Source organism: Zalophus californianus, chromosome 11 (assembly GCF_009762305.2).
Source record: "Zalophus californianus isolate mZalCal1 chromosome 11, mZalCal1.pri.v2, whole genome shotgun sequence".
Classification (NCBI taxonomy): domain Eukaryota; kingdom Metazoa; phylum Chordata; class Mammalia; order Carnivora; family Otariidae; genus Zalophus; species Zalophus californianus.
In genome coordinates, this window is record NC_045605.1 from 4,271,668 (window position 1) to 4,299,602 (window position 27,935).

Genomic DNA, 27,935 nt, shown 5'->3' on the forward strand with positions numbered 1-27,935 from the left:
TGCCTGGTATCACATAATTCATAGCCTGCCAGTGCTAGATTGGGTGGCCTCTACTTTTTGTTTTGGTTGTGGGGCACTGTGTGTGTGTGTGTGTGTGTGTGTGTGTGTGTGTGTGTAACTGTGCTTTGAGGGTACTGTGTGGAATGGAAGGATAAATCTCTGCGTCCCACATCTAGATTCATCTCAGGTTGATCAGAACAACTGCTTTGTCGTCAGCGCAGGCTGTAGCAGGAACATAATCTATGTGTTCACGAAACTGCACAAATGGTTTCATCAGTGAGTTGTCATTTTTAAAGTTAAATCCAAGACAATGTAGTATTATGTCCTTTCTTTCCTGCCAGTCTTCTCTTTTGGCTTTTTCACAGTTTAATGTAATAGAACAGGCAAGGAGCTAGGACACATGGCTATGTTTTCTATGCTGAGCTTGTCATAAAATGTCATAAGTGACATAGGAACGATCAAGCAGCATTTAAATGCCTTCGCATAGGGTGAAAATTTTTCCCCCCACAAATCGTGCCTCCTTATGTAAGCTTCCCTCTGGTCTTTCAGAACTGCTGACCTCTGTATCATGACGTCACTACTCACCTGCTACAGAGGACAGCTGGCAGCAGTGTTGCAGTAGGATCATAAATTTTGTTTTTCCACCATTTTTTCCTAGTGCCTTGTTCAGTAAATTAGAGTTACTATAATACATAATTATTTTTGTATCTCTCTAAATACGTTAGAGTCACTGAATTTTTTTTTGGCACAATGGTCATGTCAAGTATTCTTAGAAGGGTTTTTATACAGTTTCACAAAACCTCATTGTTTATTTTCCAATAAATATAAATTTTGAATCATGCATATTGCTCCCATTTAAAAAAAATTAAATAAAATGGAGGATGATAGCCCAGAAATGGTAAATAGCATTTAGCTGTGGGAAGAGCTTGAGTGATGATGGTTAGTGAGCCGAGGACAGCCCAGAGAAATAAACGAGAGAATGTGGAACATAAGGAAATGAGTCGTGTCTTAAGTCCCCATACATTTCCGTGATAGCTTTGCTTTTAGTAAAATACTTTTCCTGTTTGCATTTCCTTGGCAGTGATTTGTGTGTGTGTGTGTGTGTTTATATACCAAGAAACTGCTAGCATCGTTGTAGATGTTGGGATACTTGAAGTGAAATTCAATATCGCTATTTCAGTTTTTCTGCATTTGACTAGATATCCTTCCATTTGTTTGATAATTGTGTGTGTGTGTGTGTGTGTGTGTGTGTGTGTGTGTGTGTGTTTGACCAATGGATATTTGACCAATGGATATTTCCGAAGCTTGTGCTTAGGTAGTGTGAGTCATGAATTGGAAATTAGAATACCATTCAAGATAAAACAGAAAGGAGCTCAGAGACACAGGAAGCAAACTGTGGGTTACCAAAGTGGGGAGTGTTGGGGGAGCAGATGAAATAGGTGAAGGGAATTGAGAGTTACACACTTCCAGTTATGAAATAAGTCACAGGGATGTAAGATACAGCATAGGGAATATAGCCAATAATATTGTAATAACTGTGCGGTGACAGAGATTGACTAGACTTACTGCGGGAATCAATTCATAATGTATAAAAATATCAAATCATTATCATGTACACCTGGAGCTAATAGGTTTGTGTATGTCCATTATAATTCAATTAAAAATATGAATATTCCCTTAATAAACATTTACAGAATGATTTCTTTCTGGTTGTTATCTTAAAATTCTTGACTTTGTACGATGTATGGGAAAGCAATTCGGAGGCTTTATTGTCTAAAGTACATTTATGTATTATTTACTTAACCCTGATTTCCCCATTGTCTTAGGCTGGGTTCCCTGGAGAAAGACCTCACACTTCGATGTGTGTGTAGGTGGTGTAGTGGGACATGCTATGAAGGATTGAGGGAAGCCGAAAGGGTATAAGAAGTTGAATTCTGGTACAGTGGCAACAGAACTTAGTGTCACAAGGAGTTTTGGAGCTGTTTGGACCTTCAGAGTTTTATCAGTTGGGCAGTGGTACTTTCATGTCTAACAGTAGTTGGATATAGACTGCCCGTGGGGATAAGGTGTGATCATGGGCTAGGCAGCTCCCTTTGTTTGATGGCAATTCCTGGGAGGAGACGCGGCTGTGAACTGCAAGAAGCCAATACTCATGGCACCTGGAGGAATATGCGACTTGTCCTGCAGGGAGGACCTGGGTAGCCTGTCCCAACATTCAGTACACCCACTGAAGACCCCAGACACAGTATTGTTCCTTTTGGAGGACTTCTATTAAATCTTGTGGACATTTGAAGCTGAAAACATTTAACTGAAAAATTCTATCGCATTGTGTATTTCAAAGTCAATTCTTTTAAAAATGTGATCTGAGACTCCTATAGAATTAATGGTGGCTGTAAGTTCTGATTTTTTTATTTTCCTCTTGACCGGCCTTCTTGCGTTGGTCATGGCTCCTTGAGAAATGCTTGAGGTGCTGAAAGTGTTTCTAGTTACTTTGGATGCAATGGAGTCTAATGTTTTCTAGAAAATGCCATGGTATAGGCATTCATTAGGATAAAATAATTCAGTAATAATCCTGGTAAATCTAGGAGTATGTTTAAGAAATCAGTTTTGAACTAATTTTATTTGGTTTGAATAACAAATTTCTGGTCATTTAACAAACTTGTTTTGGGTATCTACTGCATGCCAGGAACTACGGGAGAAATTGTTGTATAAAAGCTATATGTGATAATGACAGATTTATGTCACCAATCCTGGTGGCCCAGAGAAAGATGGGATTGTGCCATATTTAGGTATAAGCTAAGTTCAGAAGAGGGATAGATAAGCAAGTTCATTTCAGATCAGTAAGAAGATCTTTTGGGAAATATGGCCTTTGAATAATAGAGATGAATTGAAATGTTTGGAGTTAGGGGGAAGTCAGTCTTTCTAGATTGTGGAAAGAATTGGAATTAAAGGTGACAATAGAGGTATGGGATTTTCAGATCCTCTGTGCCTTAGAATATTTAAGAAAGTAAGTAATAGATAAGGGAAGGAATGCCAGATCACTGAGGACCTCCAATGCTGGGCTATGAATTCAGAATTTTTCATGGACAACTAAGAGCTATTGACAACTTTTAACCTGAAGAGTGAATAGAATTATCTTGGATTAATTCAACATGGCTATGTTTGTTTTTCCCAATAATACTTAGTTATTTGAGACCCAGAACTCTTAATTTCAAAACATTCAACTACCATTTGTTATTCACTATGATTTTAGTGTCTCAAGATCAATTTCTAATATAGTTTATGGGGCTATACAAAAAACAAAAGAACACTTATGTTTCTTATTTAAATACCTTCTGAATAATTTTGTAAAGCAATACTACTGGCATTTGAAACTCAACATGTCTCAAATTACTACCTATAATTCTCATATGGCAAGCACAAGCACACACACTCACACACACACACACGCCTTCCCATTGTGCTGGTTCTCAACATACTAGTGTATTGGAGAACAATGTGACATTAAGAAAGTCTACCAGTAAGCATTTCCAGTGTAGAAGTTGTGAGATACGTGTGTGTGCGTGCGCGCATGCGCGCAGGGGGGCGGGAAAGGAGGGAGAGAAGGAGGGAGGTGGTGGAGGCATCTGCTTTTTTGGTTCTTGAGAACACCCTAAAATGGCTTTTTTTTTTTTTTTTTTGCCAATACAAGTCACAAAGTGAGACAAGGAAGAGCAAAATTTCTCTACACAATAAAGGTCATCATCTTTAGCTGGGAATATTATAGGCTTTTAATCCTTCTTCTCCCACGGGACAGGGTATTTGGGAATTTGATACAATGAACCCTTGTGGGAAATAGGTAAAGACCTGTGGGCTGCATGGATGAACAGCACAGGAGAGTAGGTATGATGAGGTATCACCATTTCGTAATTGAGGAAGGTGTGGCATAGATTAAGTAACTTTCCAAGCACATTCAGCTGGGAAGTGACAGGTCCAGTACTTCAGTTAGGTGGTCCGAGCCCCCCGCGCATGCTCATAACCACGCTGCCGTCCCGCTTCTGACAGTGAAGCAGGAGGGTCAGTAGAGCTCCCTTTAGCAGTGGTCCTCTGGCAGATGCGACAAGTGAAACAGGACTGGACTTTGTGCAGCTAGGCGCCGTGGGAGTTTCTGACATTGTATTTGACAATTAGATGAAGAAATGACCCTGGAAGAATGGGACACTTGGCACCCCAGGATCACCCGGGCCAGAGGACCAATGTCATATTTACCATTTTGTCCACCTCTCACGGGCAGTCATGCATCAAGCAAATCCATGTGTAAGCCCTGTCTCACCCAGGCCCCTCCTTCTTCCATAGCCAAACTGTGAACACGGTGCACCAGGATGGTTTTGATGACACACTACGTGTCTAACTCCAGACTCGTCTGAAGCATAAACACTTGTCAGAGCAACCCACTTTTAGACCTTGCTCAAGTTCATGCCACACACACACACACACACACACCCATTGAATCGTCTCCTTTGCTAAGGTTCTTCAAAGTAATTTCAAATTTTTAATTATGCTTTCCTTCCTGGCTTGTTAGAGGAAAAGGAGTTCATTCTTTCTAGGCATTTCTTCTACCTGTCTCTTTATTGTCATCATCGTCTATCGTAAACTAAACTAAAATCCTTATATGAGGAAGGTGGCTGCTAAACCACATGTCTATCGTTTCTCATTTTTATAATGCTTTTTTGAGCAAATTTCTGTCGTTGCATATTAGATTTAGACTATTGCTTCGGTCCGCTAAAATGTTTGATAATCTTGATTTTGTTATGCAGTAAACTCACTGCCCCACTCAGCTCTGAGTTATTTGATAAGAATTATATTTGAACATCCATTCAAATTATCTAACAAAAATGCCAAAGTTCTGGGGGAGATGGACTAGGAGCTGGAGGGACAACTGATAAGTACAGGATGGTGGTGAGGATGGTTAGAAAAATACTTTAGGGACAGTCCTCTCTCCCCATTAACATTCTCTGTCCCTCCTTTCTCATATGTAGATGAGAGAGTTTGATAGTACCTACTTTATAGGTATTGTTGACATTAAATGAAATGATGCAGGTAAATATTACATGTTTACTATTTTTATCATTGATCTTACTATTACAGATCTGGTCTTGATATTTAGTACAAACAACACAGAAAATCTGGCACACAGGAAAATCATGATTATGGCAGGAAAGATTTATCCAGAGAGCTTATAGGAGTCTAGTTTGGCTTTATTATAATGTGATTTTTATACCGCTTGCACAGCCAACAGAAATCACTCCTCCCTACCCCCCACCCCTGCTAGCTTGCTAGGCGTGGGAACTCAACACAAAAAAGAAAGTGGCTACTAGACTTTTGCAAAGCTTCTGTGTTACTTGAATTTATAGTTTCCCTCTGACAAACCTAGCTAATTTGTCAAATCATCTGAATCACATTTCTCTGAGGTCAGTGTTATGTTTCCATTTGCAACATTTGCTTATTCCATGGACTATTTCTGTCAATATTGTCATTTTGAATTTTGATTAAGTGTGCAGCAGAAAACATGACTGCAATGTGAATACATTCATTTCACAACAACGTTAGGGTCCTTTGCTTTATTTAGCAGAGTGAGAAAAATTACTTTGTTGCTTAAATACTAATATGAGCACCTAGTTATATGTTCAAGTTACTGTAGAAGAAGAAAACCTACAAGGAAAGATAACATAACAGGCATCTTGGAGATTGTTTTAGCGATTTTCATATTTCCATATTAATATGTCCTATTGATATCATTTTAAACTAATATACAAGTTCCAGGTTTATGGTGTATATAGATATGCAGAATTAGAGTGGAAAATGAATCTCTCATTCAATATAGCAGCTAAAGAAAAACACTGTCTTCTGCATACTGTATTCTAATTTACTCGAGCAACATTCCAACAAATTAATAGGTTAGATAATCCAATCATATACAACATGCAAGAGAAAATAAGTACCATGAATAAAAGTATCTACCGTTTATTGTCTATATATCAGATGCACATGGTCTTTCTATATATGTATTCTCTAACACAAGAAAACTTTTATCATTTTTGTTTAAAAGCGAGAAAATTATGGCTCATGGGCTATTAGTAATTTGCCCAAAGTCACAACTCAAAGATTTAAGATGTTTATCTGAGCTTAAAACTTGCATATTATCCATTAAAACATGATACTTTTTTTTTTTTTCAAAGAGGGAAAGAGACGGGTGGGGAGAGGGGCAGAGAGAGAATCTCAAGCAGACTTCACACCCAGCGCTGAGCCCTACCCGGGACTTGATCTCATGACCCTGAGATCATGACCTGAGCTGAAATCAAGAGTTGGACACTTAACTGACTGAGCCACCCAGGTGCCCCAAAATATGATACTTTTAATTTTTTTTCAACCTTGTCAAACACAGTTTATTAGGATATAGCTAAAAATTTTCTAAATTTTATAACTTTCTGACTTTCACCAGTGCTAATAGGAATTGGAAGCAGTATAAAAATAGGAAGTCAGGGGGGTGGCGCCTGGATGGCTCAGTCAGTTAAGCATCTGATTCTTGGTTTTTGCTCAGGTCATGATCTCAGGGTCATGAGATCAAGCCCTGTCTCAGGCTCTGTGCTGAGTGGGGAGTCTGCTTGTTCCTCTCCCTCCATACCTCCCTACCTCTCTCTCTCTCTCTCGTAAATAAATAAACAAACAAATAAATAAATTATCTTTAAAAAATAGGAGGTAGGGCTGAATAACAAATTGGATTTGCCAAGAAGCCACCTATAAAATACCCACATGTAGCATAAAATATATTTCACTGTTTTGCTGGGCCACAGAGGCAAGCGAGATGACAAAGGGGCTAACAATCAAAACAGAAGGTTGATGCTTGATGAGCAGTAAGCTTTAAGTCAGGTTTTCCTGGTGGCAAATAACTGACAGCTTTATGATCAAGAGACTAAGCACGGGATTACTTACAGAATGGGGGAACTGAACCTGAGCTTCCAGAAATGGACTCAGAAGGGTAATAAAATAGTCCCAGTCTATTGCAAAGCCAGGCTTCAAAAGGAAACAGAAGTAAATCCCCACTGAAAGAAAGCATCGTAACTTTCATCTTGCAGGTTTTCCATAGATTAAGATGTATGGTTTCCAAATAATCATCATACACACAAGGAAATAAAGTACCATGAAGGAAAGCCAGCAGAAACAAAAACAAAAAACCAAACATAGATCTCCAATGAATGTAGGCTTTTTAATTTTCAGATAGAAATAAAAGATTTACAAAAAAGAGTATGAGAAAATGATCAAAACTGATAGTTGACAGATTGGAAAAACACAAAATAGAACTTCTATCATAAAAAATATTACAAAACAAAAACTGAGATAAGATGTAACTGGAGAGATAATTAGCAAACTGAGAAACAGATGTGCAGAAGTAGCCCAAAACACAACACAGAAGTAGGAGATGAAAACCATGACAGATTAAGATGGATGGAGGATAGAATAGAGGTTAATGGACGCTCAACTGAATTCCCAGAAGTACAGTGTGGGGAGAATAGAAGAAAGGCAACATCCGCAGAGATACTGTGTTAATCATTCTAGCCCATGCTGCAATGAGGCAACCTGCACATCTTAGTGGTTTAATACAACAGAAGTTGGCATTAGTCAAGGTGATGCTCGTCATCTGTTCTTCGTTCAGTGAGTCAGCAATCTAAACTGTTTTGATCTTGAATCTCTCTGCCACCTTGACCCAAAGTCTCCATGTTTGCTGTGAAGGGGAAGAAGGGAGAAGGTAACTACGTAGGCCTTGTCACTGTCTCAACCTAGAATGATACCCATCTCTTCCACTTACCTATCCTGAACAAAACAGTCCCAAGTCCCCTACAAAATTGTAACAATTAGACTGAAAACAGATTTCTCAATAGCAACAATAAAAGTGAGCAGGAAATAATACGTTTGAAGGGCTAGGAGAAAACTACTTTCAACTTCTGTGTTCCTGAAAAAAAATCAAGAGGGAAGACAGACTATATGTATTTTCAGATGAAATACATACCTTACTTATATATAAAGAGGTTACCATAAATAAGCCTACATCAAGGGACTTGCTGAAGTACTTATGTGAGATAATAAATGATCTCAGAAGAAAGGTCCATGGTTCTGGAAGAAGTAGTGAAAGAAAGAAATCGATGAATATGTAGTTAAATCCAAACCAATATTTTTAAATAAAGTATTATCTAACTTGGGGAATTTGGAAAAAGAACACTAAATGACTGAACCAAAAAGCGCATGTAAAATGGAGAAGATTGATTTGAATGTGGTGTTAAATATTTTCTTCCATTGTGTGGGGGTGAGAATTATATTAGCTTCAGACATCCAGTCGGAATGTATCATGAGCATCTATAATTAACAAAAAATAGAGTGGATATAGTTTTCAAATGAGTAGGAAAAAATGGCTTAAAATAATAAAGCAACATAAAAATTCTAAACGGCTTGAAAGGAGAACAAATGGAAAGCTCAAGATAAAATATAAGGCATTGATTCGATAACCCCTCCGACCCATCATAATCCCAACTGGGGATTCATAAATACTTGTGAAAACAGACAAATAGTAAAGGGATGGAAATATCACATCAGTCTTAAATGCTAATTAAAAGAAATGTGGAGAGCAATATGAAATTCAGACAAAACTGACTTTAAGATAAAAGGCAATTTTAGATATTGTAAATGTTATTGCATAATGCTAAAATTTTGAATTGAATCAGGAAATTTACATAGTATAAATATGTATGCATCTAAAATCACATAAAAATATAGATATAAAACCAAAGTGCTTTGAAAACAGCAATAAAATAGTTCAACCCCCATCGAGTTTAAGAATAAAAGAGAAAAAGTACAGATATTACAACTGAAAAATGAGCATGACCACAGGCAGTAGTGTGTGAAAAAATAATATAAGGCAAACCGTGTGCCCACAAAGTCTATTTTGACAAATTACTTGGAAAAAAAAACCACTTACCAGGGGTTATTCAAAAAGAAATAGACTAATAAGTGAACGAGTGCAGATGAAGACGGGGAGGAAAAGCCCCTGGGGTACACTGTTGGTGGGAATGAAACTGGAGCAGCCGCTGTGGAAAACAGGGTGGCGGTCCCCCAGTAAACCAAAATAGAAGTACCATGGGACTCTGCATTTCTACTTCTGCATATATGTCTGAAGGAAAGGAGATCACTGTATCACGGTCTTGAAGAGACGTCTGCACGCCCTTGTTCATTAGAGTATCATTACAGCAGCCAAGAAGCGGAGACGACCTAAGTGGCCGCTGATGGATGAAGGACGACACACACACACGTGCGCACACACGTGCGCACACACACACGTGCGCACACACGCACACACACACGCGCGCACACACACACGCGCACACACACACGTGCGCACACACACGCGCGCGCACACACGCGCGCACACACGCACACACACACACACACAAGAATCCCGCCATCTGCAACAACATGGATGGAACTTGGCGATGATATGATGTTCAGTGACATAAGTCAGACATAGACAAATACTGTATGATCTCATTTGCATGTAGAATATAAAAAACTTTAATTCATTTAAACAGAGTGTAGGGGCCCCTGGGTGGCTCAGTCGTTAAGCGTCTGCCTTCGGCTCAGGTCATGGTCCCGGGGTCCTGGGATCGAGCCCCGCATCGGGCTCCCTGCTCGGCGGGAAGCCTGCTTCTCCCTCTCCCACTCCCCCTGCTTGTGTTCCCTCTCTCGCTGTGTCTCTCTCTGTCAAATAAATAAAGAAAATCTTTAAAAAAAAAAAAGAAGGTAAAAAAATAGTAGATTGGCGGTGGCCAGGGGTGGGGTGGGGGATTTGGGTAAAAGTGGTAAAAAGGTACAAACTTTGAGCTATAAAATGAGTCAGTTCTGGGATTCTGACCTACAGCATGATGACTTTAGCTAACAGTACTGTCTTGTGTATTTCGGAAGTTGCTAAGAGTGAATCCTAAAAGTTCTTGATCCCTCTCCTGCCCCCCACGACGATATTTAGGTGAAGTGATAAATGTGTTGACTAACCTTATGTGGTAATCATTTGGCAATATATGCATATATCAAATCATCACGTTGTACATTTAAAACAATTGTTCTTTGTTGATTGTATCTCAAAAAGGCTAAAAAGAATTTTTTTTAAAAAGATAGGCTCACTCGTCTCAAGAACGTGGGTAAGTAGAGTATAAAATCCTCTCACAAAGAACCAACTAGGCCACATGACTTTATAGACAAATTCTAGCAAACTTTCATGAAACAGATAAATCTAATCCTCTGCAAAACATTTCGGAGGAAAGAAAAAAGTTTATAGTCTCCTATTCATTTTAATAGATGACTTTAACATTTATAACAAAATACACAGAGTGTGACAAGTGGAAATCACAAGCTAATCTTACTCATTAATACAGATCAACATTCTAAACAGAGTATTAGCAACTCTGGCCATATAAACATAATTCATTATGTATAAATTGGGCTTATTCTGAGAATAACTTGATTCAACACTAAAATTGTTAAAAGAAATATTATCTCAAGGCATGCACCCAAGTGTCCTTATGAAATTCAATTTCTGTTTATGACCAAAAACCTTATAGCAAATACCCATTCTTAATACATGAAATGTCAGAAGCATTCTTGCTATCACTTCTTCTAGTCAACATTGTACTGGAGGTACTAGAGGGAATATCCCAGCTGGTCAGGTAAAACAAAAACAAAGGTATAAGCAAGAATTGGAGAGAATTGAACAATTATCTCATAAATCAAAATACGATCATCCTGGGGTGCCTGGCTGACTTAGTAGAGCATGTGGTTCTCAATTTCAGAGTCTTGAATTCAAACCCCACATTGGGCATAAAGCTTATTTAAAGAAAATATAGGGGCACCTGGGTGGCTCAGTCAGTTAAGTGTCTACCTTTGGCTCAGGTCATGAACTCAGGGTCCTGGGATCAAGCCCCACATCGGCCTCTCTGCTCAGGGGGAGCCAGCTTCTTCCTCTCCCGCTGCCTGATGCTCCCCCCTGCTTGTGCACTCTCTCTCTCTGTCAAATAAATAGATAAAATATAAACTGAAATTTTTAAAAATATGATCATCCGTATAGAGAACCCCCAAACCTCTACAGACAAATCATTAGAAATTTTAAGAGGTAGGCAAATTAGTTGCCTGTAAGATCAATACACTTAAGTCAATTTTATTTCTATATATCATTAGTAATGAGATAGAAAAATTAACTTTTAAAAATATACCATTTAAAATTGCAATAAAAGCCGTCAGGTTCTAGGAATAATTTTAGGAAAAGAGAAGCAAGACTTTTGTTTCATTTTTTTCCCATATTTTCTTTTTTTTATTTTGCTATTTCGAATCTAAATTCAATTAATAAACATAGAGTGTATTATGTAATACTCAGTGTTCATTACATCAGGTGCCCTCCTTAATGTCCATCCCCCAGTTACCCCATCCCCCCACCTCCCCTCCAGCAACCCTCGGTTTGTTTCCTATGATTAAGAGTCTCTTATGATTTGTCTCCCTCTCTGATTTCATCTTCTTTTATTTTCTTCTCTCTTCCCCTATGATCCTGTGTTTTGTTTATTAAATTCCACATATGAGTGAGATCATATGGTAATTGTGCTTCTCTGATTGACTTATTTTGCTGAGCATAATACTCTCTAGTTCTGTCCCTGTCATTGCAAGTGGCAAGATTTTTAGTCCTGGAACTTAAAAGCTCTGTTGAAAGATTCTAAAGGGCTTTAAAAAATCCAGTTATTCTACCTTAATGAATGGGGGAATTGTCTTGTGGCACTTTTGATTGTTTTGGTCAATTGTGTTATCCCAGATAATTCTCTACTTTCTATAGGTTTGTAAATTTATTTGCCCTGAGCTATGGAAAGTAACATCTTCATTTCTTAAAATTTCCTCACTGAAAAATAATCAGTATTCACATTTTAGTATATTTCTGATCTTTTTTGAAGCATACCTTGCAGTCATCATTTAGTGTATCTTACACTGGTAGGAAATTGCCTCGAAGAGTCTGTTTAGGAGTTCAGCTACATCCTTCTCCCTTGCAACTTCAGTCTTCTATGTGTAGCCCACTTTCTGGCCATATCCAGATCACTGGAAAATACCTTGCCGTAAGATTAGTGATACCCTTGGTAAAATCTTTAAAAGCAAACTTTTTCCAGCCAGTGAAATACTGAAAAATCATCTTTCACTAAAACGACACTTAGCAGAGTTTGCTCATTAGTCCTTAGATTATGCTTTTCACTAAATTTTTCCCTCATGGGCAGTTGAAAGGAGAATGGAAAGGAAATCATGAACCAATTTAAATAAATGCAGAGCAGCTATTCTTTGCTGAAAATAAAGGTATTTTTCTTTAAATGAAGGTGAATCTCAAGTTTAAGACTGACTTCTTAAAAGGCAATCTGGAAGAGGCCCTTTTATATTATGGTTACAATGAACAGATTTGAGGTTTTTTCTACCAAAAGGCCATGTCTCAAAATTAGGCTGGGCAGATCCATCAGAATGTAGACTGCTAAATTTACCAAAAGAAAACTTCTCTTCTCCAAAGTACACATGTTCCAGTGCTTATGGAAGCAATACTTTCCCAATGCAAGCATATCTTTCACACTGAAAACAACTTTATAATTTTTCTCTCTTTTATGAACTTGGACAAATTAAATCAGAAAAGAAAATAATTATCCACAACAGAGGGATATCTGAGAGACATCATACGCTCCTTATTCTTATTCTTAAAACTACCTATGCCCTACTTTAAGGTAGGGCTGCTAGCCAGAGGTGAAGGTTGTTACCCATTTCATGGTCATAAATGAAAATACCCAGCATGACTGCATGGAAGCTTCTATTTGGCTGCTAGACATTGGAGAGCATTTCCCTGGTGTCCACGGCCCTGGTGCATAATGATACAGCATTACTGATGCATACACCAGCAGTGCTTTTGCTTTAATGTCTAAACAGCAGTGAATGGGCTTAGTGATGCCTACCACAGACTAAGAGGGTAATTAAGAATGTATATATGGAAATCAGGTACAATCATACTAATGATAATATCTACTGAATGACAGATTTCTCTCTGCCAGGTAGTCTGCTAAACATTTTGTTTGGACTATCCCATTTAATCTTTGTAAATCCCTTAGGAAATAAATATGGTGATCCCTCTTCTACATATGACAAAAATTGAAGCTTCCAGAGACAGAAAAACTTGGCCTGGGTCATACAGCTAGTCCCTGGCAGAGGATTCAAAAGCATCTCTGACTCTGAAGCCGGTCTTCCAACCACTATGCAGCCATGATATTTAAAATACACACATAGGCAAACAGAAAAACATGGCAGGAAACCAGAATGAGAAAATATCAAAGACATTTTTCATAGGCTTAATATCGGACTGTATAGTGTAAATCTAGACACATGATTTTACTGAGGTGGCTATTTCTCTCTCTCTCCTGTCAGTCTATAGTCTATCCATCTATTTATATCTGTCAGTCCTTTATGACCTACCTCTCATCTATCAATCACCTCCCTCCCTCCCTATCAGCACAGTGATTGGATCAGGCATGGGCACATGGACCAAGCAGAGCCAGGTAGAGTCCTTTTGACAGGACTGATGTGGACACAGGGGGGGAAAGGCATCCTGATCCTTTTGATAGTGTAAGTGCTAATGCCTGCATAATCTGGAACTGCCTTGAGTCATCTTAGCAGCTCGGAGAGAAGGCTTGCTTACTCCTGAGGCCAACAGAGACCCGATAATGGGCTAAAGGAATGGGTCACGTGATATTTGAGTCCTGAGAGCCAACTGCATTAGGAGCTAGGAGCGTATGATGTCTCTTAGATATCTCAGTAAGATGAGCTAAAAATACCTTTTTTTCCCTCCTTAAAGTTTAGTTTGAGTTGGGTTTCTGTTTTCTCAAAAAAACACAGAAGTGCTGACTCATTTCCATTTAAACTGGGTACTTTTACATTTTGCTGAAGATTTCGTACTTTTTTTTTTTTTTTTTAATGTCTGTTTTTGTGTGCTGTGATTGCTTTCTGCATTGCCAATTCCTGAACTTTCTTCTGGCAAAGATGAGTAACGTGGAGTATCCATGGATAAAGAATTTTGGGGCCTTGATGCGAGTTAATGTATACGCTAAGCCACAGGTGATATATACAGGTGATATTCTGTATGTGTGCTGGAGAACACAGAAGAGACACCATAAAATTAATTACTTATTATTCCAGATGTCATGCCACCAGGATTTCTAGCATTAAACTCTGAAATATGAATCATTTTAGAGAATTTAGTCAAAACATGTTTGAGCCTGCTCTAGCTACCTGTCACCATATAAGCCTGATTTAATTCCTTCAGGCTGCTGTAATGGTACTTCATAAATACCTATTCTAGAATTCCCTAGAGTTACACTATTCTTTGTATGGTGCTCACCCAAGGAATCAGACTCTGATATACAATATAAATCTTTCATAAATTAACTAATAGCTTAGTAAACGTTTCTATCAGGATTTCAATAAATTTTAACATTCTAGTGGCCAATTCAATATATTTTTCACTGCTTTATTAATATTTTTCTAATGTTTATATATGTCTATATTACTGGAATGAAAAGTATGTCCCTCCTATAGGCTTTCTGTAATATTACAGGAGGTGTATAATGTTAGATAAACATTAAAAAAGTAAGAACTGAAAATATGTATAGTACTTGACACTGAAAGTTTTTCTTGGATAAAAGTAGAGTGAATTAAGAAAAGAGTTAAGATGTTTTGGAGGGGGGAAATTTTTTCATAAGTCAGATTAGGAAATACAAGTTTTGGTTTTGAAGAAATGTTGGCTCAATTTACTTTAAAATCTGGTAAGGTTTCTATGTAAGGAAGGAATACTTTCTTCATGGAAAAAGTCAAAGAGGATTAATCTTTGGTGAAATTTAGGAGTCAAACTCGCAAACTCTCAATCTTGGTTACTTAGGAAAACTATTTAAAGATTGTGTCCAAAGTGCTTCCAAATTGCTTGAGCAATTTGAAAATTGAAAGTGATTTCAATAAAAGCCATTTTGTGGGTCATTTCTGAAGAATTCGTTGGAGAACAATAAAGATAAGATGAAAACGTGAGTCAAGCAGAAGGGCATATGGAATTCAGGGAAGATAAAGAAATTGTTCTGGGAAAATCCTTCAGCTTTTAATCTCACCGGGTTTCAATTCACAGATGTGGGTAGAAGCTCCCCTCCTTAGAGGAGCTGAATGAATTTCTTTTTCTCAGGCGGAGGAAAAGACACCAGAGATTTCAAATCCAAAGCAATATTAAGGAATACTGTTTGATATGTAAGATGGTGTAATTTCATATATGGTTTTTATGTTACATAACTCTTAGTTTCTAGAATATAAGAATTAAGACCGCTTTTCTAATGAGCCATATATATTTGTCCTCTTATTGTTTATTTTTTTTTTCTGGGCCTTTGCTGTTTGGAGTTAGAGACAACTAAATAAATCAAGAAGTAAAGTTTGTATTAAATACCCTAGTCAGGGGGCGCCTGGGTGGCTCAGTCGTTAAGCGTCTGCCTTCAGCTCAGGTCATGGTCCCAGGGTCCTGGGATTGAGCCCTGCATTGGGCTCCCTGCTCAGCGGGAAGCCTGCTTCTCCCTCTCCCACTCTCCCTGCTTGTGTTCCCTCTCTCGCTGTGTCTCTCTCTGTCAAATAAATAAAATCTTTTAAAATAAACAAACAAACAAACAAACAAACAAATAAATAAATAAATAAATAGCCTAGTCAGGTATGCCCTACCACCTAGCTTCCCACTGACATTTCCATTACCTGAAATGTATAAAGTGAAGACTTCCTGAGCTTTTCAAAGATGAGGCAGTATATAAATAGCAGTGCTCTAGAAGGGAAATTGGAAAGTCGAAGGGAGTGAAAGTAAAATCTGTGCTGTTGACTTGATCTATGAGCACATTTTATTTTTTTTTTATTTATTTTTTTTTATGAGCACATTTTAAAACAATAAATATCCCCGTGATGGTAAGCAGCTTTATGCAGATTGCACCAGAAAGGAAAGCAATCATTCAGAGCAGCCAAGGAGAAAGCAGATCATAAGTCAGGAAATGGAACTTTAAAATTAGAAATGTAAATATCTCACCAAAAAGTAAAGGTAGGAATGGTCTTATCTGTGACCCTTGAGTTTAGCCACATAGACATCCATCCAAAACATCACATTAAACATAAACGCTGGATTGACTGAACATGACCACCACTGGCTGACATCAGCACTAAGGAATATTGTCTTCACAAACTTCTGTAGAGCTTGGAAAAATGTTTTTCCCCCACCTCCCTGTTTTCACCAACCCCTCCATTCTGATGTGGAGTAGACATAAAGAAAAAAAGTTTGCTTTAATGAAATTGGCTAAGAATGGATTCATTTTGCACAAGTCATCTGGGTAAAAACAAAAATATTAAAGAAGTAATTTGATGATATCTTTAATAAGAGAATCAGTTTCACTGAGTATATTAGATAATATTTCCCCGAAAGCATCCTTTTGAATACATACAGATTTGGTGGGTATATACCTTGTTTTATCCATTGCCCTGTTAAATGACTTTTCAAAGGGCCCTAAAAGAACTCATTATCTAAAGCAAGAGTTCATCATATGTTTTTGTAAAGTGAGGGATTACTTCCCTATTCCTGTCTCATATTTATCTTTTATAGGAGTTGTTTTCACAGGAGAGTACTATAGTATACTTCTAAGTGATTAGGCGTAAAGATGAATTAATATGGTAAATTGAGCAGTGTGTATTAAACAGAGGTTTGAAATTTAGTCGTAGATGTCTGTCACATTTTGTCACCCTAAAGCCAAATCTAGGAAGTTATAACAGGGTAAGAAAATGTCAGTTAGTAGTCACCACGATGGTGTTTCTCCCATGGAATTCACTGAGCAATATTTTATTTACATTTCTGGTATTTTTCATTCTAGGATCTTTGTAATTTTTTGTTTTGAGAAGTTTTGACTCCAAGGAAAACATAAAAAAAATACAATGTACGTTCATATACCCCTTACCTAGGTTCGTTGTAACATTTTGCCATATTTGCTTGTGCTTTCTATTTTTATGAAGAATATAAAATTAGGCCAGGGGGAGCCATTCACACTAACATCTATGTACACACACACACACACACACACACACACACACACACACACACACACACTTTTTTTTTTTCTTTAACTGTTTGAAAGTAAGAGTCTGACATGTCATCTTATCAAACATATTCCAAGATTCAGATGGGCTTCGGCAGAACAGGTACATCATCACCATTGTCACACTTAAGAAAACCACTCAACATTATCTAATATGCACTCCTTGGGCGCCTGGGTGGCTCAGTTGGTTAAGCGACTGCCTTCGGCTCGGATCATGATCCTGGAGTCCCGGGATCGAGTCCCGCATCGGGCTCCCTGCTCAGCGGGGAGTCTGCTCCTCCCTCTGACCCTCTTCCCTCTCGTGCTCTCTATTCTCTCTCTCTCAAATAAATAAATAAAAGAATTATCTAATACACAATCCATATTTAAATTTTCTCAGTTGTCCACAAAAAAATTTTTTTTTTTATTTTCATGATACCAAAAGTTTTTTGAGTCCAGACCAGGTGGCCTGTAGAACATTGCATATTCCACATGTGAATTTGTCTGATTGTTTTCCACTGATTCGCTTCCAGCTAAAGGATGTTGGGGAAAATACTTCGTAAACGATGTTGTATCCTCTTGATGATGATGCAGTAAGTGCCTAACTAGATAAAATGCTAGCTTGTCTCATATTGGTGATGCTGAGGTTTGTCATTTGGTTAGGGTGGCGAGTGCTACATCTCTTCATTTTAAAGATGTGTTTTTCTTGTGTAAGTTACAAGCCATCTATTTGGGAATATTTTGAGGTTGTGTTAGTAACCTACTACACCTAGTGGCTTTTCACTCAGTGTGGTATGTACATATGTGTGTTGATTTTTATTATTCATTTTGATTCTCAAAATATCTGAGAGCCAAGTGGAAGCCCTTTCAAATAGGCTCTCACGTTGTTCCAACCAGACTTCATTAGTTGAGTAATTCCTTGCTTTTTGGCAGGACCATATGTCCTAGGGTCGTCTTGTACTTTTCCTGACCAAGAACAACCGTTTTTCCAAGAGGCCTTGATTTATTTTAGTAGGGAATGATACACAAAAAAAACAAGATCTGGGCTCTAAATAGACTTATTGTTACTATGTATGCTTATTGTTACTAGATGTCTTTAAAAATTAAAGAGATTAGTTGAATTTCTAATAGAAATTACAAATATTCTCCCACTTAGGTGTATTTTGACATTGTCAAGTTTTTTTTTTTTTTTTTTTTTTTTTTTAAAGATTTTATTTATTTGACAGAGAGAGAGAGCAAGAGCAGGAACACAAGCAGGGGGAGTGGGAGAGGGAGAAGCAGGCCTCCCGCTGAGCAGGGAGCCCGATGTGGGACTTGATCCCAGGAGCCTGGGATCATGACCTGAGCCGAAGGCAGACGCTTAACGACTGAGCCACCCAGGCGCCCCTGACATTGTCAAGTTTTTTGCCATAATATTTTACTTCTACATGGCAGAATTTAGCAATTTTTTTTCTAGGTTTTTGAATCAAGTTAGAAATCAAGTTAGGAAGGCTTTACTCATACCCATACTTGCACCCAGTTTTAAAGGGATGTCTTTTTCTACTACTGGTATGATTTCCTTTATTCCATTAAGATCTCTCATTCATTTGGAGTTTAATGGAATATGGTCTGAGTTATGGCAATAGTGTTATTTTTTTAAATGGCTATCTATTTGTTCTAGCCTACTTATCGAGAAGTGATTGAGAAATCCCTTCATTATGTGGTAAATTACCAAATATATTTGGGTAAATTTGGGAGGACTTCTGTTCCAGTGGTTTGTCTGTCTGTTCACGTGCCAGTTCATTGCTGTTTTAAATAGGCTTTGTAGAATATTTTAAATCTAATAGAGCTAGCCACTCCTCATTGCTTTTTCTTAATTCCACAGTTTATTTTCCTTGCTAGTCTTGCATTATGTGCACATGCGCACACACACACACACACACACACACACACACACACACACTTTCCAAGAGATTTGTCTAGCTCCAGAAAATTGTTCATTTTCTTACAGAAGCAAGGTTAAATGTACATATCAACTTGGAGAGAATGGACATCTTGACAACGTCGAGTGATTCTAAGAGCAAGGCTGTCTTTCTTGCCCAATTCTCATTTTGCGTCTTTCAGGAGTGTTTTAGAGTTTTCCCCCTGTGTTTCCACATTTTTAAAAAATTTGTGAGTATATTTCTTTTTTCTTACTACTTTTTTGGTCACGACTGTTGTTATGTGGTTTTCCTCTTTTGCTGAGCTTTTAAACTGGTTATTAAATGTATAAATGAGGGTGATTGATTTTTGTAGTTTATTTTATATTCTGCTTTATTTAATATCTTATTTTTATTAGCATCATCATTGGTCCTCTTGGGCCTTTTAAAGTATATTATCCTATATAAGCACATATGAGTGTACTTCCTCTTTACCTATTCTCTCTCCAGTAGTTTTTTTTTTTTTTGTCTCTTTTCATGATTACTTCTCCAGCGCATGTTTTAAACCTGGTGAGGAGTGCCCAGATGGAGTGTTCCTTGTGATGTTGTTTGTCAGAGCACTGTGAAAATGAAAATGCCTCTAGGGTTTCTATATGATAACATAGCAGACGTTTGTTTGTTTGTTTGTTTGTTTGTTTGTTTTTTCCAATCAAGAATAAGTGTTTAATTCTGTTAAAGCTTTTAAAGTCTTTATCATATGGTTTTTCTCCTCAGATATATTAAGATGTTGAATTGAAGTTATTTAAATATTGAACCATCCTAACATTTTGGGAATATATCCAACTAGGTCAGGGTGAATATTTATGTGGCATTAGATAATATTTGCTAATATTGAGGAATTTTGCATTGATATTCATAAGTGACCATGTAGAGTGAAAGTATAAGGTGAAAACTTCATTGAATTTGTCTTTTTCTTTGCTCTTGGAGGATTAATGACTGTTAAGATTAACTCATTTTGAGCATTTGATAGACGCCCTCTGTAAAACCTTGAGTCTTTATTTTTTTTATGGGGTATTCTTTGATAAATTCTATTAAATCAAAATTATTCTGCTTCAAACTTTGATTCATGTTAACCTGATTTTTAATGATGAGCCTCAATATTTTCCTTATTAACTCAACAAAGCATTGAGGTTGAGAGCATGCAGTCTGATAGTAGACTTGGCCTAGGTTAAAATTCCAGTTTCAACCATTACCATGTGACTTGGAGAAATAAATTTACTCCTGAAGCCTCACTTTCCTGGTCTGTGTATTATCTACCTCATGAAGTTGTTGTGAGGAACAGACTTGCCAATATGTATACGCCTAGCCTATAGTAAGCACTCAGTGAGTATTTGCTATTGTTCTTCCCATACTTTCATTTATTCATACATTCATCAAACATACCAAAGCAACACTGAAAAACTAAAAATGCCAGGTTTTGCAATTGATGCTTAGGTACAAATATGGATGACATAGGTCTTATCCTAAAGATAAGATCACATCGTAAAGAGGAAGCCAGATAGATACAGTGATCAGAAAAGGTACCATAGAGTACTCAGAAAGAAAAATAAGACTCACTGAGCAAATAATAGATTCAGAGGCACAGAAGTATAAAATCACATTTTGGGAAATCACAATAACTCTGTGCAACCTGAGTTTAAGAACCCAATGAAGTAGAGGTAGAAATGCTGAAGAGTGGGAAAGTGCTAGGTTTTGAAGGGCCTTTATGTCATGTTAGTGAGTTTTGAACTGTGCTCTGTGATGGACAGTGATTGAGGGTTTTAAATAGTATAGGATTAGGTCTGGCTTGTGTTTATTAGAGACCGTTCTGGTAACCATATGGAGAAAGGATGGGAGGAAGGACGGTTGGCAACATGACCAGTAGACCAGTTGTCTCTAAGAATTACCTGGGGATCTTGTGTAAAAATATAAATTGTTAAGACCTGTTCTCAAAGATTTCTGAGTTACTGGGACCAGGGCAGGGCCTCGAATAAGTAGGAAAGGAGTGTGCAAAGAAGAAAAGTAAAGCCAGGTACGGCATAGAACAAATGGGAAGTGTTGATTTGGAAGTCAAGGGAGCAAGGGATGTCAAGAGAGAAAGCATTGCTGGAAGGAATTGGATGCCTCAGGGAAGTCAGTGAGAGCCCCAGAGCCTCCAGGATGAGGACCAAGTAGCTGCTACTGACTTTCAGAGAGCAGTTTCAGTGGGATGCTGATAACAGCCAGCCCACTTCTGCTAGTTGATGAGGGAAAGAAGTAGGGTAAGCAAGGGAAGGAAACACATAGGGGTAACTGGTTGTTTCACATTGCTGCAGAACAGGGCAAGGAGACATGGTCAAACCTTGGGAAGGATGTATCATGTGTCCAAAAATAGACGTATGAGCCTATTTGATAAGCTGAGAAGCAGCTGGAAGAATAAGAGAGAAAGAGACAGAGAAGTGGCATTAGAAGAAGCAAAGGGCAGAGCAGGACCTCTTTTATTCTGCAACTAGAATGAAGAAAGGAGGCAGGTGTGTGAGCACAGCTGCATTTGAAGATGAGGGGTTTTGGAGATGGAGCGAGTTCATGTCTGACCTTCTTCATTGTTTCTGTGCAGTAAAATGGAGAGGCTCATCTACCAGGACACTGAGTGCTGAACGACCTGCCTCTGTCACTGTACCCTGTTTATTTGCGGGTCAATGGGGAATCTCAATTTTATAAAACAGAATTTGTCTTGAAGTGATATAACTTTTAATATATGCTGACACCAAAAGAGGCCTTTCTCCAGATTTTCTGTTTTCCTCTTTGCCTTCCTGGAGTGCCCGCTCTGCTGGTGTGCTAAGTATGTGCTTCCCCCTGCCGGTCACGCCATCCCACAGTAAAGGGTTTGGGAAAAGCCACGAAGAGCTGGAGTGGCTGCATTCAGGATTGGAAAAGGCAGGGGGAAGAAACACATGAAGGCAGTGCAGAAGGCCTCAGTAAAGCTTGCACCATAAACCTTGTTCTGAATGCAGTCCTTGTGGTTATGTGACTTTTCTCTATTTACTGCCGGCAGCACTTACAAGTACGTAATTATGGGACAGGGTGAGGCGGGGGTGGCAGAGCCGTTGGCTCAGGCTGCTTATTAAGGAATATTTCATTCAGGTCCAATCTGAATTCCTACAAGCCACCAAGACCTTAGTGAGATGCTCAGAGGGGATGAAAATATTCTTGTGCTAAATAATAGATTTAATTAAGTTTTTGTGCTTATTATCAGCCCTGTTTTAAAGATTTTGCCTGTCCTAACCCATTCAGTATTCAGAGCAACCCAATGAGACAGGTACTATTATTAGCCTCATTTTAATAAAAGGAAACAGAAAAATGAAAATCTTAAATAATTTGCCCAAGGCCAGAACCTCTTCAATGGTAGAGCTAGGATTTAAATCCAGAAATTCTCTTTTTCCTTGTTAAAGTGAGAAAGAAATGAGAAAATGTGAACTCATGTGGGGTGGTTTAGGATAAAAGCTATTTTCAGGCTACCTGGGTGGCTCAGGCCATTGAGCATTGGACTCTTGATTTCAGCTCAGGTCATGATCTCAGGGTTGTGAGATCAAGCCCCGCATTGGGCTCTGTCCTCGGTGTGGAGCCTGCTTAAGATCCTCTCTCCTCCTCCCTCTGCCCACCCCCCCACCCCCCATGCTCGCTCTCTCGCTCGCTCGCTCGCTCTCAAAAAAAGCTGTTATCAATAGAGAAATATGTGGGAAGGAGAAGGAGGATGAGATGGGTGGAGAGGTCTTCTATCGTAGCAAGAACCTCAGCTTTGACGTTATCCTCAAAGTGAACAAAACGAGGCATCTAACGCACAGGCAGTGAGGTAAGATTCAGAAGTCCGGCAATGTTCACTTCTCCCTGTAAAAAAATCGATGAAGCTATAATGAGCATCCAGTAGCTTTAAATTAATGCCCTGTGACAGTTTGCTGGAGTTCACTCGTCCTGTACGTGTTTCGGTTCCTTGCTGCGGAACGGCGGTTGCCCGTTTGGGTGAGGTGCCTGCCCCCCTCACATATGCAGGGAGAAAGCCCAGCAGCTCCTGGAGGTCATCACATATAACTCGTTTCCTACAGAAAATTCTATTGGTTTGCCCACTCAGGTATTCGTGACCCTTTTGCTTATGTTTAGCAAGTTGGGAAGAGGAGAGGGTCAGCTTAAGAGAAAAGATCTGAATTAAAAGTATGAAATCACATAGATTTCTTACTCTAGAAAAAGGAGGGTCCCAGGAGGGCAGCAGTGGGAATGGTTCTCCCCTCTCTACTTTTTGCCTCGGAAAATCCCCATCACCCTTGGGATGACACCAAACACTCTGACATGTCCTTCCACACAGTCTGTGAGGTTCCTCACTTAATAGCATGACTGCCTTGCTCTTCTCCCCCTACTCACCTGCTGGAAGCTTATATTGAAGTTCATGTTAGTTCCAAATTAAAATCCTACCTCCTTTGCTGAAAATCTGCAGTGAGAAGAGAGTTTTTTGCTCCTCTCTACCTCACTAGTATTTAATTCACCCCATTTGTACAGCATTTAACAAATTCTGCCTCTTAGGGGAATCCGTAGAGACTTCACAACTGTCTTTGGAGTAGAGAGTGGGGGTTATGGTTCTTGCTCACCCTGTGTGTTGGGGCTGCCAGTCATGTGTCCTGACCCTCCCCATTCCCACAACTCACATGCCCACCAACAACAGCTTGGAAAGGAGGATAAGCAAGCCCATGGCTCAGGCCAACAGGAAACTTCTCTGGGATTGATTTATTCACTTTTAAGGGAAACTAAATACTGAAAAAAAAAGTTGGTAGCCATTCTGCCAGCCATTGAGCAAGACCAGTCTGAGAATGGCAGCGAAGAAAAGCAGAAACCAGGAGAGAGAAAGGAGAAACTGAGCCCTGACAACCCTGAGCTCCTGGAATAAGGCTTGTCTGGAGTCCGTTATCCTGAACTTCCAAGTTCTGAGTTTCAGTTTTTCCTTTTTTTTTTTTTGCTTAAGAAGACCCTTTGAGTTGAATATTTTTGTTTTTATCAAGAGTCATGGTTAAGAAACTCCAACAGATTCATTAAGTGTGTTAAGATCAAGATTGAGGTCTGTCCTGTGTCTCTCTTCTTCCAGAGTTTGAGACAGACAGCACTGAAAAGAACGAACGAATGAATGAATGAACGAACAATTGAACTAATGGTTCCTCCTTTGATTCTCTCAGTGGCATGCACGGGGAAAACCAGTGCTCTTGGGTTCTCTTCCAGATAATTAAGTTTATACTTACGATTCCTCAGCTGAGTATTTGTCTTATCAAGAATCTAGCCATTGTGGTGGACTCCTCTTCCTTCTGACATGTTTTCCACAGTGATCGTTTATCTGTGAAATATGAAAGAGCTAACAGTTCAGCTAGTTTTGTTCAAGGCCCGGGTGTAGAAAAGAAATGGCCGACACTCCAAACAGATAGACAGATATGAGTCACACACACTCAGATGCGTGATAGCACACACCATACCCACACTTCAAGGCCTCCATATATCATACTTTTTTATATCAATTTTTCCTGGTTTCTTTGATTCTCTCACTCTTGATAGTGTTTTTTCCACCTCTGGATTCTTTATGACAGCTTTTTGAGGTCCATTTCACATACCGTAAAATTCACATGTTTAAAGTACATGGTTCATTGATTTTTTAATGTATTCCAGGTTATAGAACCATTACCACCCTCTAATTTTAGAAAATCTTCATGACCCCAGAAAGTAGCCCTGTACATATTAATTGTTATTCCCCATCCTTCAACATCCCTATTCCCGGGCAACTACTAATCTGCTTTCTGTCTCTGGTTTCCTGTTGTAGACAAGTCACATACATAGAAACATAAAATCAGTGGTCTTTGGTGAGTTTCTTCTTTAATTTATCATAATGTTTTCAAGTTTAGTATGTGTCAGCACCTCATTAATTTGTATTGCTCAACAACATATTGCAATATAAATATACCACTTAATTATCAGTTGATAAAAATTTAGGTTCATATATTTTGCTATTATGAATGTTTCACGAACACTCATGTATAAGTTTTTGTGTAGATAAATGTTTCTTTTCTCTAAGTTATATACCAAGGGATGGAATTAGTGGATCATATGGTAACTGCTTTTCACTTCGTGAGTAATGGCCAAACTCTTTTTCAAAGTGGCTGCACCATTTTACATTATCACTAGCAATATGTGAGGATGCCACTTTTCTACCTCCTTGCCAGTAATTGTTATCATATATCTTTTTTCTTTTAGCTATTCTGGTGGATGTTTAGTAGTATCTCATTTTGATTTTGATTTCCATTTTCCCTAACGACTAATGATGTTGAACATCTTTTCATTTGTTTATTGTCTTTGGAGATATGTCTATTCAAATCCTTTGCCACTTTACCCATTGGGATATTTGTCTTTTTATTGTTGAATTGAAAAAGTTCTTTATATATGCTGGACACAGGTCCTTTGGCAGATAAAAGATTCTGAAATATTCTCTCCCTTTACGAAGGTTGGTTTTTCACTTTGTTGATGATGTCTTTTGATGCACAAGTTTTTAATGTTAATGAAATTAAATTTATGTATTTTTCTTTTGTTGCTTTGTTTTTGGTGTTATTTCCAAGAACCCATTACCTGATTGAAGGTCAGGGTCATGAGTTTATCCTTTATTTTCTTCCAGGAGTTTCATAGTTTCAGATCTTACATTTAGGTCCATGATCCATTTTAGTTAATTTTTTTCATGTGGAGTGAAAAGGGGCCCAAATTAATTATTTTCCAAGTGGATATCCAGTTGTCCCACAAATGTGTATTGAAAAGATTATTCTTTCCCAATTAATTTCCCTGGGCCCATTGTCAAAAATCAATCTCCCATGAATGAAAGTTCATATCTGGACTGCCCATCCATTCCACTGATCTTTGTGTCCACCCTCATGCCTCTATCATATTCTCTTAATTACTGTCAATTTATAGTTTTGAAATTAGGACATGAAAATCTTCCAACTTTGTTCTTCCTTTTTGAGATTATTTTGGCTTTTCTGGGTCACCTGCATTTACACATGAACTTTAGGGTCAGCTTGTCAATATCGGCAAAAAAAAAAAAAAAAAGAACAAACCACATCTGGGATTTTGATAGATTATATTGAATATGGAGATCAATTTGGGGAATATTGTAACCTTAACAGTGTTAAATCTTCTGATCTATGAGCATAGGATGTTTCTCCACTTACGTAGATCTTTCATTTTTTCCAACAACATTTATAATTGTCAGTGTATAAGTCTTATACTTTCTTTTGTTAAATTTAATTCTAGTTACTTTTTCCTTTTTGCTATTATAAATGGGATAGTTTTCTTAATTTCATTTTCAGATTGTTCATTGTTAGTGTATAGAACTACCAGTGTTTTTTGTATCTTGCTCTTGTATCCTACCATACTGCTGAAGTCTTGTATTAGTTCCAGTAGTTTCTTAGTGAATTCCTTAGAATTTTGAATGTGTCATCTGCAGTTTTACTTTTTCCAATTTGGATGTCTTTATCTCTTTTTATTGTCTAATTATGTTGGCTAGAAATCTGGTACAGTCTTGAATAGAAATGGTATTGTCATGGTATTGATCTTAGTGGCAACATTGCTCAGTCTTTTCTATATTATATATGATGTTACCTATGTGTTTTCATACATGTCCTGTATCAGGTTGAGGCGGCTCCTTCTGTTCCTAGTTTGTTGAGTATTTTTATCATAAAAGTGTATGGAATTTTATCAGATGCTTTCTCTGTATCTGTTGATTGATTTTCATATGCTAAACCAACATTGCATTCCTCTGATAAATCTCACTTGGTCATGTTGTATAATCCTTCTATATGTGGTGGGATTTGATGCACTAGAATTTTTGCATATATATTTATAAAGATATTGATTTGTCATTTTCTTGTGATATCTTTCTCTGATTCTGGCACCAGTGTAATACTGGCCTCAGAATGAGCTGGGAAGTGTTCTCTCTTCTCTTTTTGGAAGAGTTGGTGAAGAAACATTATTCTTTATTAAAGGTTTAGTAGAGATTACTAGTGAAGTCATCTGTCCTGTACATTCCTTTGTTGGAAGTTTTTAAATGACCTAATCAGTCTCTTTGGTTGTGATACATCTATTCAGATTTTTTTTAAATCTCTTTTTGAGTCACTTTCTGTAGCTTGTGACTTTCTACAAATGTGTCTGCTTTTTCTCATTTACCACATTTGTTGTCACACAGTATTCATCATATTCTTTTAGAGTCCTTGCTGTTTCTGTAAGGTCAGTAGTGCCCTCTTGTTCCCTGATTTTAATAATTTGAATCTTTTCTTGAGGTTTTTTTGTTTTGTTGTTGTTGTTGCTGTTGTTTTTTGGTTAATCTAGTTAAAAGTGTCTCTACTCTAGGTTTTTTCTGTAATCTACCCTATTTTTTTGGATTATTTTATTTTCACTAATCATTATTATTTCCTTCTTCCTTGTCTTTTCAGCTTAATTTTATTTTTCTAATCATCTAGGGTAAAAGGTTTGGTTATTGACTTGAAATTTTCTTTAGTGTAGGTATTGACAATTATGACATTTTCTCCAAGAACTGCTTAGCTGCTTTCCATAAGTTTTGGTATGTTTAGTTTTTGTTTTAATTTGTCTCAAAGTATTTTCTGATGTCCCTTGTGATTTCTTCCTTGACCCTTTGGTTATTTAGGAGTTTATTGTTTATTTTCCACATATTTGTGAATTTCCCAAGTTTTCTTCTGTTGTTGACTTCTAATTTAATTTTATTGCAGTCAGAGAG